This window comes from Bos taurus, chromosome 29 (genome assembly GCF_002263795.3).
Source record: "Bos taurus isolate L1 Dominette 01449 registration number 42190680 breed Hereford chromosome 29, ARS-UCD2.0, whole genome shotgun sequence".
NCBI lineage: Eukaryota > Metazoa > Chordata > Mammalia > Artiodactyla > Bovidae > Bos > Bos taurus.
In genome coordinates, this window is record NC_037356.1 from 42,347,943 (window position 1) to 42,365,263 (window position 17,321).

Genomic DNA, 17,321 nt, shown 5'->3' on the forward strand with positions numbered 1-17,321 from the left:
ATGGACAGAGGAGCCTGAGAACCAGGGGCTAATTGAGCAGAAAACTAACCACGGGTTGGGAGGAGGAAAGACTGCTGGTTCTGAACACCTGGGCAGGTTGGGGGTTGCGCTTCCCACTTCTCCATGAGGGCCAGCCACTGTCTCCTCCCACCTGGACGGCTCCACTGCTGGCCCTGTCCAGCAGACGGTTCCCCTCCATCCTGTCCGGCAATGGGTGCTCCTTTTCTACTGATGAAAGCAAGTGCGCGCGCACACACACACACACACGGTCCCTCGACCCCACCAACAGCCCAACAAATATAACGTCATAGAAATGAAGCCCACCCTCCCTCCCTGGCAGAAGAACCCACCACTCTGAATTTGGTATGTGTTTTCTTTGTAACATCTTCCCTGTAGCTCAGATGGCAAAGAATCTGCCTGCAATGCAGGAGCCCCGGGTTCAATCCCTGGGTCAGGAAGATCCTCTGGGGAAGGGAATGGCAACCCACTCCAGTATTCTTGCCTGGAGAATCCCATGGACAGAGGAGCCTGGTGGGCTACAGTTCGTGGGGTCACAAAGAGTCGGAGACGACTGGGAGACTAACATTACTACTATACTACTTTCTTTTTAACAATGTAAAAAAGTTATTATTTATATTTGTCTGTGCTGGGTCTTCCCTGCTGCACCGACTTTCTCTAGCTGTGGAGTGTGGGGGCTGCTCTTCAGCTGCAGGGCGCGGCTCCTCGTTGCAGGGCTTCTCTCGTTTCGGAACACAAGCTCTAGGAGCGCGGGCTCAGGAGTTGCTGCTCTTGGGCCGGGCTCCAGAGCGCAGGCGCAGTAGTTGTGGTCACCGGCTTAGTTGCTCCACGTGGGGTCTTCCCAGACCAGGGATGGAACCAGCATTTCCTACATTGGCAGGCAGACTCTTTACCACTGAGCCACCAGGGAAGCCCTGCATGTATTTTCTTTAGAGTTGTACTCTGTACGTCCCTCAACAGGCTACTGCCCAGGTCCTCATGTCTTAGAAAGTGGAGCTCCTGGGATCGGCTGCTACCCTTCACAGCGAGGCTGGGGTGGCTCCTCCGGCAGGCCCGGGCTGCTCTGGTCGGGCTGCTTTCACTGCTGTGTAATATTCCAGGCTGGGACATTCCCACACTCATCTACCTGTCCTCCCACCGACCATCAAACATACTCACTTTCTCTCTTGCAAACCCAGCCAAAGTAGCATCTTGCACACGGCCATGAGCCCAGGTCCAGAATTTATTTCCTGTATGCCTGGGAATGGGAGTGCTGGGTTGTGGTATATGAACATCTTTTAACTCGACTAGTTACTGCCAAATTGTTCTCCAAAGCGGTTGTTCAGATGATCGTTTTAAAATATAAATTAGATCATGTCACTTCCCTGCTTGAAACTCTCAAATAGCTTGCTATTAAACTTAGAATAAAATCTATATTCCCCTCCACAAACGCATGGCTGCATTGCATGCTCCATTCTCCCTGGTCTCCTGGACTTCTTTCTCTTCCTCGAATAGGTCTGGCTCTCTCATGCCTCAGGACCTTTGCACGTACTGCCCCGCCTCTGCCTGGCACACTCTTTCTCCAGCTTTTTCCAAACTGACTCCTGCTCATCTTTCAGGTCTTCAGTGAAAATGTTGCCTCTTCTGAAAGGCCTCCCCCTGAAGTGCCTCCCACCCTGTTCCTCTTATCACCCCGTTTAAGTTCCTTAGGAAGACACGTCATGGTTCTGGAGCGATCCCATCCTCTCATTTATTTGCTGGTTCATTACCAGCGTGGCAGCCTGTAAGAGGGCCTGGTCTGCCTTGGTTGTTCCTATGTCTTGGAGGCCAGCATGGCTGGCACCGAAGATCTGCTCTCTGTGTCATTCATTTATTCAATAGATGTTGATGCAGCCCCATCTGGTTGAAATGTTCAGAGGAGAGTGAGGATGAGTTGAGGGCAGAGGGGCAGCCAGGACCATGGGGCCCTGAGCCTTCTCCCACGGCCTTGGGGAGCCATGGAGGGTGCTAGAGTGAGGGAGCATCAGGGTCAGGCTAGCACTTTAGAAAGCAGCGCCGGGGCCTCCCTGGTGGCTCAGGGGTAGAAAATCCACTTGCAAATGCAGGAGACACGGGTTCGATCCCTGGTCGAGAAAGATCCCACATGCTGTGGAGCAACTAAGTGTGTGCGCCACAGCTACAGAGCCTGCGCTCTAGAGCCCGCCCGGCAGCCGCAGCTGCGCAGCCCACAAGCTGCATCTATTGACACCCAAGCGCCCGAGAGCCTGTGCTCCAGCAAGAGAAGCCACTGCAACGAGAAGCCTGCGCACTGGCACTGGAGGCTAGGCCCTGCTCGCCACAACGAGAGAAAGGCCTGAGCGGCAAGGCAGACCCAGCATAGGCATAAATAAATAAATAAAACAGAGAGGGGGAGGCAGCTTCTCAGAGCTGAGGGGGCGCCTACTGAAGGAAGTGGACCTGGAGGTGGGGGCTGGGGGGACGGTGGTGGCCAAGGATGGGCTGATGGACGGCCAGGAGGAGAGGTCATGCTAAACCCACAGGGACCAATTAGGGCATGAGATTGGCTCCAAATGTGGCACAACCCAGTCGATGGAAGAAGAATCCTGGTGTGAGGGAACAGCGGGGTTCTGGCCTCTGCGATGCCCGGCCCTCACCTTCCACCACCGCAGGAAGCTGGGAGGGAGCTCTCCCCGGTATGCTGAGAAGGGGGCAGAGGTCCAGAGGCGCATCCTGGGAGCCCGGCAAGGCCCCCTCGAGCTAGTCCAGCCCCTCTGTGTATAGACGGGGAAGCCGAGGCCCTAATAGGAAAGGAACTAGAAGACCACATGGCCGAATCTCAGCCTCGTTGTTGCTTTTGGAATACGAGGTGTGGTACTGAGACCAAACAGACATCCTTCTTCCCAATAAAGACTGAGGAAAGGCGGCAAGCCCGTGTGCGGTGCAGGGAACGTAAGTCAGACACCAGGAAGGACCCGTGTAGAAACTCCACCCACCAGACCCAGCCTTCTCTGGCCGCCTCCTCTGGGCAGTCCTGTCTGGGGCTCTCAACACACAAGGCTGGGGAGGTGGCTCATTCAAGGTCACTCGGCCAGGACGAGGTCACTCTTGTTCCTGCGTGCTCAGTCGCTTCAGTCAAGTCCGGCCCTTTGCGACCCCATGGACTGTAGCCCCACCAGGCTCCTCTGTCCATGGGATTCTCCAGGCAAGACTACTGGAGTGGGTTGCCATGCCCTCCTCCAGGAGGGGGATCCAGGGGATCTTCCCAACCCAGGGATCGAACCTGTGTCTCCTGCGGCTCCTGCATTGCTCTTTACCGCTGAGCCACTGGACAAGAGGTCACTCACCTAAGACCAGTGCTCCTTTGTCGGGAGGGCCAGGGCTGGGGCTGAGAAGCTCCAGTTCCCTCCTGTCCCAGGCCCTGGGGTCCGGGGGCTCAGGGTGCCCCCTCCCTGAGGGTCTCACGGCGGCCTTCTGGCCCCTCCCATGTTGTGTCCTGTGGGGACCAGATAGGACCCCAGCCTGGTTCCGGCCCAGCAGCTTCAGGTGGCCCTGGACTGGGCGCCCCTGCTCCCAGGCCTCCCAGCTGGAGCCGCACTCCTGGCAGGAGGAGGTGGCAGCCATTGGTATGCGAGGCGGTGCTTCAGCCCCTCTGAGGCCCAGCCTTTCCGCTCAGCTCTTTAAGGATCCCTCCTCGGCAGCGGCAGCGTGGTGGTTGCTGGGCAACCCCATCCCCCACTGTCACCCAGACCCTCCCCCTCCTCCTGCACCCCCTCCTCTCTGGGTCCTCCTGGTGCCCCATCGCAGAGGATTACTTAGCTCAGAACCTGCCAGGCCTGGCTGTCCCTGTGCTGGGCAGACTGGGGGGCCTTGAGTGACCCCACTCAACCCTGGCTCTGGACCACAGCTCTGCTCCACCAGGACTCGGGCTGGGGATCCTGGCTCAGGACACCTCATCTGCAGATTCCCATGGCTCCACCCCCAGCCTCAGTGGCTTCAGCTGCCCTGGGTTATTGGAGCTTGTTGGGGGGACAGAGAGGACCCAAGGGGAAGGGCTCAGGAACTGAGTCCTCTGGGGAGGTGGCCTACTCGGGGCACTGGGCTTCAAGAGCCCCTGGGTGGTGGTGGAGACCGAGGCAGTAAACTGGGGCAGGCGTGGGAGCGGGAGGAGGTGGGGAGGATTTTGAGCCCCGAAGGTCTGTGGGGGGGTTAAGAAGAGGCGACGGTGGGGTGGAGGGGTTGACTGTGGAGGTGGGGCTTTAGCAGGTCTCTGAGCCTCCAGTCTTGAAACCCCGAATTTTCCACCCCCCACCATCCTCCACCCTGCCCTCCACTTCTCCTGCCTTGGGCAGTCGGGACCCTGCTCCCTGGCTCCCCAACATTGTGGGTATGTGCCCTTTCTTTTCCTCCCTCCAACTTCCTTCCAGATCAGGCCTGTACTTCGAGCCTCTCCTCTGTCTCCCGGGTCCCACAACCCTCTGCCCACCAGCTGCTGCTCCCCACCAGCCCTCTGGACCTCGGCACGGGCTGACCCCTCCACTCACGCTGTCCTTTTAAGACACAGCTCACATCTCCCTTCCTGAACCTGACTTAGGATGTGTGTAACAGGTGCACGATAGCCAGAGTCAAGAAATGCTTGAGTCGTCCTCAGGAGCACTGCTTCTGCTGGGAACAAGGGCTCAGGAGTGAAGGGGGTAGGGAGGAGCAAGAGGCAGCCCCGGCTGCCTGGAGGAGGTGGGGGAATGGGGTGGTGGTGATGTCATTTGTTGGGGGACGAGGAGGGCCCATCAGAGACAAGTAGCCTCAGTCCAACCAGGGCCGGGGAGGGTGGGCTGGTGGGGAACCCCGGGCCCTGGGGTGGTACGGTCCTGCCTCTGCCTCAGGCCGGTTCTGACTCTTTGGCGTCTTTCTCCCCACCCACCCAGGGGCTTGAGTGGTGGCTGTCAGTCCGGATCTCCATCCTTCACCTCCCATCACCCCCACCCATACACACACTCCAGGACCCCACCGTGCCATACTCCCGGAAGTGTGTGGCTCCCCTCTGAGCCCCTGGGACCATCATCTAGGGGCATTTTGAGGAATCACAGCTGGCCTCGGGCAGCTCTGTCCCTGGTGCCTGCAGGGCTGTCTCAGCAGCGCCTGACTCCTCCCCAGGTGCCCGGTGCCGCAGCAGGTGCTGGGGACATGCAGGGACCATGAGAGGCCCAGGATGTGCCCTCAAGGGGCTCGCAGTCTACTGGGAGGGACAGACACCAACAAAACACACAACGAACACGGGCCCCATCGATCCTGAGTCTCACCAAAGCGTCACGTACAACCGGGGAAGAAGACGCACTGCTGGCCACGCCCCGATCTCAGAGATGTGGAAGTGTGGTCCCGTAGATGAGAAACAGGGTCACATAAATCACACAAATGGGGCTTCTGGGTGGCTCGGATGGTGGTAAAGAATCCGCCTGCCAGTGCAGGGCACACAGGTTCGATCTCTGGTCCAGGAAGATCCCACATGCCCTGGAGCAACTAACCCCGGGCACCACAACTACTGAGCCCGTGCTCTAGAGCCCGGGAGCCGCAACTACTGAAGCCCGCATGCCCTAGAGCCTTCCTCTGCAACAGGAGAAGCTGCCGCAATGAGAAGCCCGCACACGACAAGGAAGAGTAGTTCCCACTTACCTCAACTAGAGAAAGCCCGCCTGCAGCAATGAAGACCCAGGACAGCCATAAATACATAACTAAAATTATAAAAAAAATATATAGACTGAGCTAAGCACTTCCAAGGGGAAGACAAGGCGGGGAAGAGAGAGCAAGTGACCCCATTGGGAAAAATGGGTCTGGAAGGCCTCTAAAAGGGCAGGATGGTCAAGCCCTGGGCTGAGGGGTCAGTAGGAGCTGACTTGGTCCGGAGAGGCGGGAGAGGGCAGGGTGGCGGGACTCAACTCAGTGCTGCGGGCAAGAGGGCACCCAGTAGCAGAGAGCAGCCGGAGCCGGTGGGCTCCGAGCCCGGCCACAGGCTGCCCTGCCCACCCTTCCCCACGGCCCCCAGCACCTGTCCTCGGGAGTTGCTGGCTTTGTCTGACCTAACTTTGCCCCTGCTGTGCCTGCTCCCTGGAGCACCCTCTCTGGGACTTCCTCCCGAGTTGGGGCCTTGTTGCCCCTGAAATTCTGCCCTGGGTCCAAGCCCTGCCTGTCCTGTGCTGCAACCCTCCGTGCTGTGCAGGATGCAAGGCTTTCACGCACAGAGGCGGGAGGGAGAGCGTGGTGGTGCTAGGAGTTGGATCAGAGAAGTTGCCGTGACTTTCCGATGGGAACTGGTGTGCCCAGCCAGGTGTGCACCGCCAGCCTACCCGCAGGCTACATGCTCGTGATTCACGGAAATGTAACCGGATGCGCCTGGGTGTCACCAGGAGACCACGGTCTGGGATGGCCAGGTGTGCAGTGACGGAACTTCTCGCCCCCATACCCCATCACGTGCCCCCAGAGGCAGGGGACCCTGGGGTCTTGGAGGACAGTGATCTCCAAGACCAAGAACCCACAGATGGGGCCACCGGGAGGCTCTCTGGCTCCAGGTGAGGAGCTGGAGGTCTACCCTCCCTGGAGATGATGTCTAAGCTGGGGTCTGGGGGTCAGGCTAAGCCTTTGACTTTTGGGCAGCTGGCCCAAGGTCATGCCCTCTGAACAATAGCTCTTAGTCTTTTTAGGGGTGCTGACCCCTGACCACTCACTCCCTCATGGGGCTTCGTTCCTGGACACCCAGCACCGAGCCTGAGGACAAGGGGTCCCTGGTGATGCCCACTGACCATCCAGCAGGGCAGACCCTACCCTTCTCATGGGTCAGGTAGTCTCTCCTGCTGCCCCCAGCCCAGCCCAGCCCAGCCCAGAGCAAGTCTCAGCAGGGCCAAGAGTGGCCCAACCTCGACTGTCAACAATTTAAACACGATGAGCTGTGCTGTCGCTGCACTTCACAGTGTACAAAGCACCTTCCCCTCGGGGCCTCATCAGACTGTCCAGGAGCCTCAGGAGGGGCGTGGTGACCCCGTTAAGATAAGGGACAGGGAGGCTGGTGGAGGGCCAGGGTCAGCAGTGGGTAAGTGGTGGGGGGGTGAGCAGAGTCCACATCTGAGAACTCCTGAGAGGGCAGGCAGGTAGCGGGAGGCAGGGCCAGCATGACCCCGGCTGCCCGGCAGTAGGACCCACTGCACCTGGATGCCAGACACCACCTGGGTTACTGACGCCCTGGGGCCTGGGGAGCCGGGGCTTTGGTGAGCCCAAGGCTGAAACTGTCCCTGTGTGATCCGTGCTGCCTCATGCAGACAGCATCTCTGTGAGTGCCTGGCTCGAAGACCAGCTCAGTCCTCCTGGGCCAGGGTCCCACCAGCCCATGCCCTTGGGGAGCCCCGCAGCACCCAGGGGCTCAACTCAGCAAGTGTGTGCTGAATGAACGAGTGATCTTTCTGAACCTCACGGCCAATAGTGCCTCTGCTGTAGCCACCCTCCCTGCACCCTGCCCTTTCCGAGACAAAGGCCAGACTCTCCAGACTTGTCCAAAGCCCTGTATGGACACCTGGCCTGGATGACATCAGTCACCTCAGCTTCCACCATGGCCCCCTTGACCGCAACCCCCCAGCTCCAACCAAGAATGCCAGACCGCCAAACCCCAGGCTCTTTCACGTCCCTGACAAGCTGAAATGAGCTTCTGGGGTCTGCCCAGAACATTCCTCCTGACCCTCCACGACCAGCTCAAGGGCCACCTCCCCTGGAAAGCTGTCCTTGAGGTTGCAGTTGACTTGGCCCCTGTGTCCTGGGGTCACGTGGTGACAACGTCTGTTTCAGGAAGATCCTGCTAAGCTGTAACTATTGAGGTGTCCACCCCGCTGCTGGATTCCCAGCTTGGCCAGGGCGGAGTCTAGCAGGGCCTGATTCCCTTTGGTTCTGGGTACCCAGAAAGCACCCGGCACAGTGGACCTCCATGTTCCCTGAACTGTGTGTCACCACTGGGAACATCAGCTTGATGGACAATCATGCAGCCATTAAAACCACTATTACGGGGATTTCCCTGGTGGTCCAGTGGCTAAGACTCCCATTGCAGGGGGTCTGGGGTTCGATCCCTGGTCAGGGAACTAGATCCCACATGCCACAACTAAGAGGAACCGTGTGCCGCAGGTAAAAGCTCTCCCATGCTGCAGTGAAGATGAAAGATCCCACGTGCTGCAACCAAGACCCGGCACGGCCAAATAAATAAATATTAAAAAAAGAAGAAAAAAGAGCTATACCCATACCATCCACTCCACTCTGAGGCTCTGAGTGCCTGCTCTGTGTCAGCCCTGTGCTTGGCGTGGGGGTGGGAGGGACAGAAAGGGGTCCCTCCTTCAAGGGATTCAGTTTAGAGGAGGAGGGAGACACAGACATAATTCCTGAGCAACCTGTTAAGTGCCACGACAGAGGGAAGACAGAGCCCCAGGGCCCCCACGTCCATCTGGGGGTCTGGGGAGGCGGAACGGAAACCAGAGCTCTGTAAAAATTACAGCCGGCAGTGTGTGGACAAGCCTGGAAGGGAACAGCGGCTGACTGAGGCTGATGGAGGAACCAAGGCTGTTGACGCCACAGGGTGGTAGCGTTGTGGGTTCTTTTTCTTTCCTTTATTGTGGGGATAATGCTGTTTGGACAATAAATAAAAATTGGGAGGAAAAAAATAGCTGTTTGGTGAATTGAGTATAAAGCAGGGGAAGGGAGAAAGGGAGATAGGGGAGGAAATGGGGAGGGAAAGGAAAGAGGGCCCCAGGCAGAGGGATCCAGACAGAGGGGCTCGCTCTGGGCTGGGGGTGGCGAGAAGGGTGGGCGAGCACAGGACGTGGGGGAGACAGGGGCCAGCATCCCTAACGGCAACCTGCTCCCAGGGAGAAGCCAGGGGGGTGTCCCAGGGAGGGGGCCGGCCAGGCACCGAAGGACAGCAAAGCGCAGGGTAGGCTGGGCTCCTGGAAGGGTCTAACACCCTCCTGCAGCTGGACAGTGGGTGGAAGGGGCCGGGATGGCAGAGGGGGTCCCAGCCAGACTGGGGATTCTGGGCATGGACCGGCAAGCTGTGGGGCCCAGGTGGAGGTGGTGGGGCTCCAGGAAGAGGTTGAGGACTTGCTCAGAACAGGCCTCCAGGAGGAAGGGTTGCAGGACCAGATGACTGAGCTTGGTGACAAGGTCTGGCCAGGGGAGGCGCAGACAGACGGAGGGGCCTCCTTAGTGTCCCAGAGAAGGCCAAGAACATGGGGACTTTCCAGGCTCAGAGGAGGGGGGTCTGGTCCACCCCCACCCTCACACTAGATCTCACACAACAGGTGCAGACACTTCCTAAGTCCCTCATGTGTGCCAGGCACTGCCCTGGGCACCTTCCTACTCCTCCAACCTTCCTGTTAACCCTTGGAGGTAGGCTATTCACGCTCCCATTTTTACAACAGGGGACACTGAGATTTGGAGAGGTTAAGTAACTGACTCAAGGTCACAGTCAGCTGGTGAGGGGCAAGGCCGGGCTGGGGGCCCTGCCCGCTCAGGCAGCTTGGCAGAGCAAAGGGAGGGAAGCAAGCGAGGGGGAAGGGGCGCCAGGCAGGGAGGAAGGGGTTACCTTGGCACGCACAGTAGATGATGGGTAGCTGTTTGTGAATGAATGAATGGGTGGTTGGTTGGAAGGATGAATGAATGAGTGCAGAGAGGAGGGGTGTAAGGGGAGGCGCACGTGAGCGAGAACCCGATTCTCTCTCCCCGCCCCCCCACCCCCCGCGCTGGAGGTTGGTTCTGGGAGTCTCCCTCCTCAGCCTCCCCGCCTCCACTGGGGACCGACACCCCAACCTCCTCATCCATTTTAGCCGAGGGCAGGAGGAGGGGGACGCGGAGGCCGAGTCTCCCGGGTTGGGCCCGAGTCCCCGCGCGGCGGCGCAGCCTCCCGCTCCAGGTCCCGCCGGCCAGTGCGCAGCGCGGCGCCCCCGCCCCCGTCGCCTCCTCCCCGCCCTCCCCTCCCGCCCCGCTCCGCGCCTGCACGCACGGCCCCCGCCGCCGCCGCCGCCGCACAGCCTGGTTCCCCGCGCCCTGCTCGCCGCCGCCGCCGCTCGCGCAAGCACCGCTGCTAGCCCTCGCCCGGCCGAGCGCACCCACCCCGGCCGCCCGGCGCACCCCTACCCCGCCCCGCGCACGCCCCCCGCGGCTCCGCCGGGCGCCGGAGCCGGGCAGATGCGCCGCCGGGCGCCCCCCGCCCTGGGCCCGCCACCGCGCCCCGCCGCGCGCCGGGGGCTCCTTTCCCGGGCGCCCCTGGGCGCCCTCCGGCTCCAGTTTCCGCCCGCTCCTTGGAATAACCCCTGAGGCTCCAGCCGTCGCCGCAAAGTTTCCCGAGGAGACCCGCCTCTCCGGCCGCTGCGCAGGTAAGGATGGATGTCCGGGGCGGGGGCCGGGGTCCGCGCGTGCGGGACGGGGCTCCGGGGCCAGCGAGGCGGGGAGGGCGAGTGCAGGGAGGCGCTGCAGGATCCCTTTGCCCGCCTTTGCCCGGCTGCCACGGGGACCGTGCAGCCTTTGGGATTTGGGGAGAGGGTCCCCCCCACCCCGAGTCGAGAGCTGAGGACCCATGGCGCTGGCTCCGCCGCGGGGAGGCGCGGGGTGCGCGGCCGGAGGCTCCACTCTCCACCAGGGGCTGGAAAGGGCGGGGGCTCGGCAGGAGCCCCGACCCGAGCCCTCACTGCGCCCCCAGGGAGACGGCCCTGCCCGCGGGGGTCGTCTAGCTGAGCCGGACGGTGCCGGCTCTCAGAGCCGAAGGGCTTGGGGCGCGCGAAGAGAGGCAGCCTGCCGGCCCGGGCGCCTAGCTCCCGTCCCCACCAGCCTCGTGAGTCACGGCTGGAGCGAGGTTTTATTTTTAAAACGACTTCAAGGGGGGCTTAAGCAGCCTCCAACTTCCCTCCCCGAGCGCGCCGTGAACTGTCAGCCTTGCTCGGGGCAGGGGACCAGGGCGGTGCACCTGGCGGATGGAAGGATGGGACCTCCGGTCTGGAGGCCGGGGGCGGCCGGTGCCCCCACCCCCAAGCCAGAGGCCGGGGGCCCGCCCCTCCTGCTGGGGACTGGAGGCTCAGGGCCGGAAGGTTGGGGAGTGTTGTTGCCCAGCTACAGGGAGCCCTGGCTGATCAGAGCTCCCCGAGGAGGAGAAAGTTGTGGAGCGGTTGACATCAGGGAGCTGCCCCAGGCTTCCCGGCGCCCCGGAGGGCTCTGAGGCTCTCTGGGGTGTGTGTGGCTTCAAACACAGCCCATTTGGGCTGTGCGAGGCCCCTGTGGCTCAAGCCAGAGCGCTGATGCGAATAAATGAAGCCTGGGCTGGGGGCAGAGGTGGGGGGCAGCTGGGTCCTACCCTGCCCCACCCTGGCCTCTGCATCCTCAGGGACAACAAGGACCAGTCTGTCTGATTTCCCTCCCCAGGTGAGCTTAGGAGCTGGGGAGCAGGCTGTCCGTGTGGGCTCACGGAGCCCGTAGAATGAAGGATGCCACTGGCAGAGGAAGGTGGGCTGGGGCATGTCCCTCTCTGCTCAGCAGCTGTGGGCAAGGTGGCCACGCTCAGGGGCTCCGGGCTCCGATTTTCTGAGCATGTCTTCCTGCCAGCCCCAGGAGGAGAGGCGCAAACATCACCTGTCAGCTGGAGCCGACTCCGTGGGCGACTGTGCAGGGCTTCCTCGGAGGTTTAAATGGAAATGATCTGAGCTGCCAGCCAGGGCCCCTGCCCAGGAGGGGTACTAAGCAGGCAGAGAGGAGGCCCTGGAAGCGGTGAGGGGCAGAAGGAGGCTGTCACATCCTGGCTGAGGAGTCAGCCGCGGGCTGAGAGCAGGAGAGAGGGCAGACAGTGTTTGTGTGTGTGTGTGTTGGGGGGTTATGTGTGTGCCCCTGACTCCGTGATCTCACAGACAGCCGGGGCTGGATTCTTCTGTAAAAAGTCTCCCTGGCCATGAGTTTAAGGCAGGCATGTCCCGGGGCGGCTGGAGCCTGCAAGAGTTCCCCTAAACTCCGGTTTGCGGGCCTTCGCTCTTCCACTTACTGGCTGAAAGTCCCTGCTTCTCTGAACCTCACTTTGCCTTGCTGAGTGTACTCACCCCTGAGGCTGAGCTTGGGGGAGTGGGGACAGGATGCATTACATCGTAGGGCGAGGTGGACAGATGTCTTCCTCCAGGGCTGAAGGGGTCCCCAAGGGCTACGGGCACCTGCAGAGGCCTTGGAGGGCCGAGGGGTCAGGTTCCCCAAAGGCTGGGGGGCTGATAGTAGACAGTGTCAGAGCCCTTCCTGGTGTGTCCCCCGACCCCGACCCGGCACCTCCTCCTCTTCAGCCCCTGGGAGGTCCCCTCAGCTGGGCTCTAAGGAGGGGATGGGAGCTGCCACCCCAGCGCATCACCTGCTGCCAATGGCCTGCGAGACTCCGCTCTGTGCAGACTGAGGGCTGGTGGCTGAGCCCGTGTCACCCAGGGGGTGGCCCTGGGCCTGCCCCTCTGGCGACCCGTTTCCTTGCCTGCACAGGGGGATACAGCGGCTCCCCCACCCTGGGAGAATGGGTGGGCACCCTGAGTTTGGGACGGCAGGGCGTGTGTGTACCCACTTCCATGTCAGCTGAGATGGACGGGCGCTCCAGGGGGACCTCACACAGCAGGTGTCAGGGGACAGAGAGGCAGGCCCGGAACCAGCTGACTGCCCGCCGAGGCCCAGCGCAGCGGCAGGTGTCAAGAAGCGGCTGCCCTGGTGTTGGGGGAGGGGGATGAGGCCCCTGAGGCCAGCTGGGCACAGCCCCCTCTGCCCAGTCAGGTGGGACAGAGGCAGCGGGCAGGGAGGCAGTGCTGGGAGGGGGAGGGCGGCTCAGGAGTGCGGGGAGTGGGTTAAGGCCCTGCGCCGAGAGGCGGATGGCCCCGCTACGTGTCCTCTGGCAACTGGGGACCTGCTGGCCGCCAGCTTCCCAGCCAGCCAGGCTGCCCCAGAGTCAGGGCTGAGAAACGGCCTCGTCTCAGAGGTGGGGCCGGTCTGGGGCTGTTGCGGGGGTTCGGCAGGGCCCACGCTTCTGCCCCCAGGGTCCTCGGGGAGGGTTGTGGTTCCTGGGGAGGGTTCTCTGCCTGGCCTGCTGACCTCAGGCAAGTGACTGTATCTCACTGGGCCTCGATATCCTCGTGTGGAAAGTGGGACAAGAGCAGTACCCGCCGTGGGGGAACCCCCGTGAGACGATGCATCCGAAGCGTCTAGCAGAGTTTATGCCTAGCAGGGCGGTGCGCCCTGGGGTCCCCACCCCTGGCTCACACTGGGCTGAGGGCTTTCAGCTTCTTCAGGCCTTGGAGGAGCAGGAAGGACTGCCCCGGGTCCCCCCACCCCAGCCAGCAAAGTCCATTCTGGGTGGGATCTCATCTCAGTGGGCTGGGGGCTGGCAGCGTCAGTGTCAGTGGGAGCGTCCAGGAGCTAAGGGGTGAGGCTGAGGGGTTTTCGTCTCCGAGCCCTCGTGGGATGGGGCGTATGGGCTGTGAGGGTTCGGACCAGGAGGGGTGTGGGGGTGTGTGGGCGTGGCTGAGGTCCCAAATGCCTGCAGTGGAGGGTTGCCCCAGGGTGCTCACCACTCAGAGGGGCCTCAAGGGCTCTGGAAGGGTGGGGCTGGCGTGGGCCTCAGGCCTGCCTGCTGCCTTTGATGTGTGGGTTTGGGGGTTCCCCTCCCCAACACCTGGGTTGTTCTCCCTGAGACAAAGTTCAGGCCTGCTCCGGCTTGTACCAGGCACGAGGCAGCTGTATTCTGTCCTCTGCCCCGAGGCAGTCACCCCAAGAAGGCCGGGAGAGGTGGGGGCAGATGGCCAGAGGAAAAGACAGGTGAACGGACCATGTGACCCCAGGGTGCTCCTGCCATGCCATGTGACCCCAGTCGGCCCGGCACCCCCCAACATCAGCCGGAGCAGAAAGGGCCGTGTCTGTGCAGGCCTGTCTGCCTGAGCGGCGGGTGGCTGTCTGTTTACCGCCGCCCGCCTGCGGCCCCCAGAGCCCAGCCATTCCCTGGGGTCAGCGGCTCTGCGGATGATGTCAGCATTTGGGGGCCTTGCCTCGCCTCGTGGAAGTTATTTGCTGGATCCAGTGCAGCCCTGGGGTTTGAGTCTCCCACGGTGGCCTTGCACATGCGGCCTCCCACCCGGCGAAGGTGGGGATGTGAGGGTGTCGGGGACCTGGTGGGGTGGGCATAGACACTGCTGTGGCGGTGGTGGGGGGCTGGCTCACATGGCACCCCTGGCTCTCCTGTCTTTCTCTCCCTCCCTCCTTCTCTCTGTTCCTGCCCATTCATCCGTTCATTCATTCAGTGCTGAGCGCCAGTTGTGGCCAGGTGTGGGGCTGGGCTCCGGGGGGTGGGGGGAGGCTTGGGGAGAGGGAAACCAGAGCAGCTCCAAGTCTTGCCCTCAGGGAGCTACAGCTGGGAACGGGGGTCAGACTGCAATCGGATGCTTCCTCTCCCACCTCGGAGCCTTGGGCGTGCTGAAGGCAGCCCTGTGAGGTGGGGGTGGCCAGGGAGCCTGCTGGGGCCTGGGATGAGGGGAGTGGGTGCTTCAGCCAAGGGGGTGAGGGTGGAACAGGAGTCGGTGAGGAGAAGGGGCAGGAGGAAGGGGCCCAGAGGACAGAGCCCGCAGAAGGAGCCGTGTGTGCGGGTGCGGGGAGCCTGTGGGGAGGGGGCGGCCTCTGGGTCTGTTGGAGGCCTGGGTCCTGTCTCCCTGGGTCCTGCTGACCGGTCCATCTCCATCTCTCAGGACTCTTGGGGCAGCCTCGACAACGACTGGGTGCCTTGTCCTCCTGGGTGGGGGGCCCTGGAAGGGCGGGCTTCCTGGGCCCAGGGTGGTCCCCTGTTCCCGAGAGAGCTGTGTGTCCACCTGCAGGGACAGTCTCTGATGGGCCAGGAGGGGAATCTCTGGGCTTGTTTCTGATGGGAGTGGCGGACCCTGGTGTAGACTGAGGACTGCTAGTGATGAAGGGCGTCCCCTCCCCTGGCTCGGAACATCCCTCAGACGGGGGCTGGGGAAGAAGGGAGCATAGGCGGGGCTTCCTGGAGGCTCCAGGCCCCAGCTGTATGGGGCTCAGCTAACCACTAGGGGACACTGCCTCCCAGGCAGAGCGCCGAACCGGGCTTCTGGAGGGCGCCCGCCCCGGTGTGCAGGCTCTGCATACAGTGTTGGGGCGGAGGGGGCGGGCCGCGGGAGTTCGCTAGCAGGGAGGCAGCGGCTGAGCCTTTGGGGGACGGCTTTGTACTTAATTAAAACTGGGATTAAAAGTGGGGTGACGGAGACGCTGGTCCTGGCTGCTCCTGTCTGCACGGCTCTCGAGAAGCAGCTCTGTGGCAGCTTCATTTTGCTCTTGATCCCTCCCTCTGCCTGAATTAATCGTTGGCACCAGATTACAACAGATTTAGCAAACTGTAAAAAAAAAAAAAAAAAGAGAGCGCACGAGCGAGGAAAGGGGGACTGAGTTCGGCGGAGAGGACAGGCGTCGGCATTTATCTACAGAAGCAAATCGCTCTCGTCACCCCTCCAGCCTCCATCTCCAGCGACGCCTGCCTGGGAAGGGCTGCGGGAACAAGTCCCGACAAACGCTGCTGCGCGCTGGCGCCAGGATGGGCTTCTCCTGGGGGCGGGCTGCCAAGGGCTGCCTGGTGGAGCAGAGAGGAGAGCTGAGTTTTCAGGGGACCCTGGGGGAGTTGGCGCACAGGCCGCTCTGGGTGGGGGATGCCCGGCTGGGCTGGTCCTGGGTGGTGATGGGGGCTGGGGACCAGGGATCGGGATCAGAGGCCCTGTGTGGCAGGGATGGCTAAGGGTGGGGGTTATGTCTGTCTGTCTTGCTCACTGGTGCATCCCCAGTCCTGTCAGGGGGCCCGGCACACAGTAGGTGCGCAGTGTGGTGCAGGCGGATGAATGGGTGAGTGAAAGATGAAGCCGTGGCTGAAATGCCTTGGGAGCTGGTGTGGTGGCAGCGGAAGGTCCAACCTGCCCGCTGGGCCTCCTGGGGATGAAATCGGCCAGACTAAGCTGCCCCTCAAGGGGCTTCCCCCCCTGGGTCCTGGGTCAAGGATGTTCCCACAGGCCCTCGAGGGAGCTGCCCCCTGGCTTTCCTGGGATGACCTGGATTTAAAACACGCTCTGCTGTGGTCAGACCGGAGGGGCCTGGTTCTGGCTCAGGGAATCTGGCTCCTGGCAGGCACACTGGGCTCCTAGGCTGGGCTGGGCTGCCCCTGCCCTGAGTAGGGGGCTTAGGTTCAGTGGGGGTGGGGAGGCTCAGAGAGGCTGCCCGGGACAGGCCAGGCCCAGACCCCACCACTGATAAGTTATGCAGAGTCCCAGTCATGGCAGAGTCAGGCCAGGACGGGAGACAGGACATCCACACACACTCACACTCCTGCACACAAGGCTCACACCCGTCCCTCTTAACCTGTGGCCTGAGCCGGGCTGAGCGGGGATCTCTGAATGAACCCCACAGCCGCCCCCACCCCACCCCAAACCCCCCTGCTAAGAAAAGCCTTGAGTGGCTGCCACCCGCCCTGCCCAGGGCCTCTTCCTGTGCAGCCCCTGTTCCTCTTGTCCACGTAGACAGGGTGGCCTGTGCTTCCCCTGGGCCCTGGTAGTCACATATGGATGTGAGAGTTGGACCGTAAAGAAGGCTGAGTGCCGAAGAATTGATGCTTTCGAACTGTTGCACTGGAGAAGACTCTTGAGAGTCCCTTGGACTGCAAGGAGATCAAACCAGTTGATCCTAAAGGAAATCAACCCTGAATACTCATCGGAAGGACTGATGTTGAAGCTGAAGTTCAAATACTTTGGCCACCTGATGCAAAGAGCTGACTCTGGGAAAGACCCTGATGCTGGGAAAGATTGAGAGCAGGAAGAGAAGGGAACGACAGAGGATGAGATGGTTGGATGGCATCACTGACTCAATGGACATGAGTTTGAGCAAGTTCCGGGAGATGGTGAAGGACAGGGAAGCCTGGGGTGCTGCAGTCCATGGGGTCACAAAGAGTGGGACAAGACTTAGTGATTGAACAACAGCAACAGCTCTCTGGGGAGGGGGTGGATGCAAAGGAGTGAGAAGCTGGGGTGACAGCCCCTCCTCAAGCCCTCCCCAGCTGAGGAGACCTAGAGACTGTCAGCCTTGCAGCCTGACCTCTGACCCCAGGAAGGAGCCCAGCAGACAGGCTGGCATGGCACTCGGCAGGGACATCTGCTTGGGACCAGCATCAGGAGACGGGCTGGCCCCCTGAGCAGGGCTGGCCAGTGAACAGAAAGACGGTTCCTAGCAGAGAGAGGGTGGCAGGGGTCTCGGAAGCCGTTCCC

The 17,321-nt window shown here is 61.7% G+C and overlaps 2 protein-coding genes across 4 annotated transcripts in view; one reads left to right on the plus strand and one right to left on the minus strand.

The window, feature by feature from the left end:
- The window catches only part of MACROD1 (mono-ADP ribosylhydrolase 1), a 154,267-nt gene that overhangs the window by 24,037 nt on the left and 112,909 nt on the right, over positions 1-17,321 (minus strand). The gene's annotated exons all lie outside the window — the stretch shown is intronic.
- The window catches only part of FLRT1 (fibronectin leucine rich transmembrane protein 1), an 86,134-nt gene continuing 79,057 nt past the window's right edge, over positions 10,245-17,321 (plus strand). For both annotated transcript variants that reach the window (XM_059883089.1, XM_015461301.3), the window contains exon 1: positions 10,245-10,391. The gene's annotated coding sequence lies outside the window, so the exon portion shown is untranslated. The remainder of the gene's footprint in view (positions 10,392-17,321) is intronic.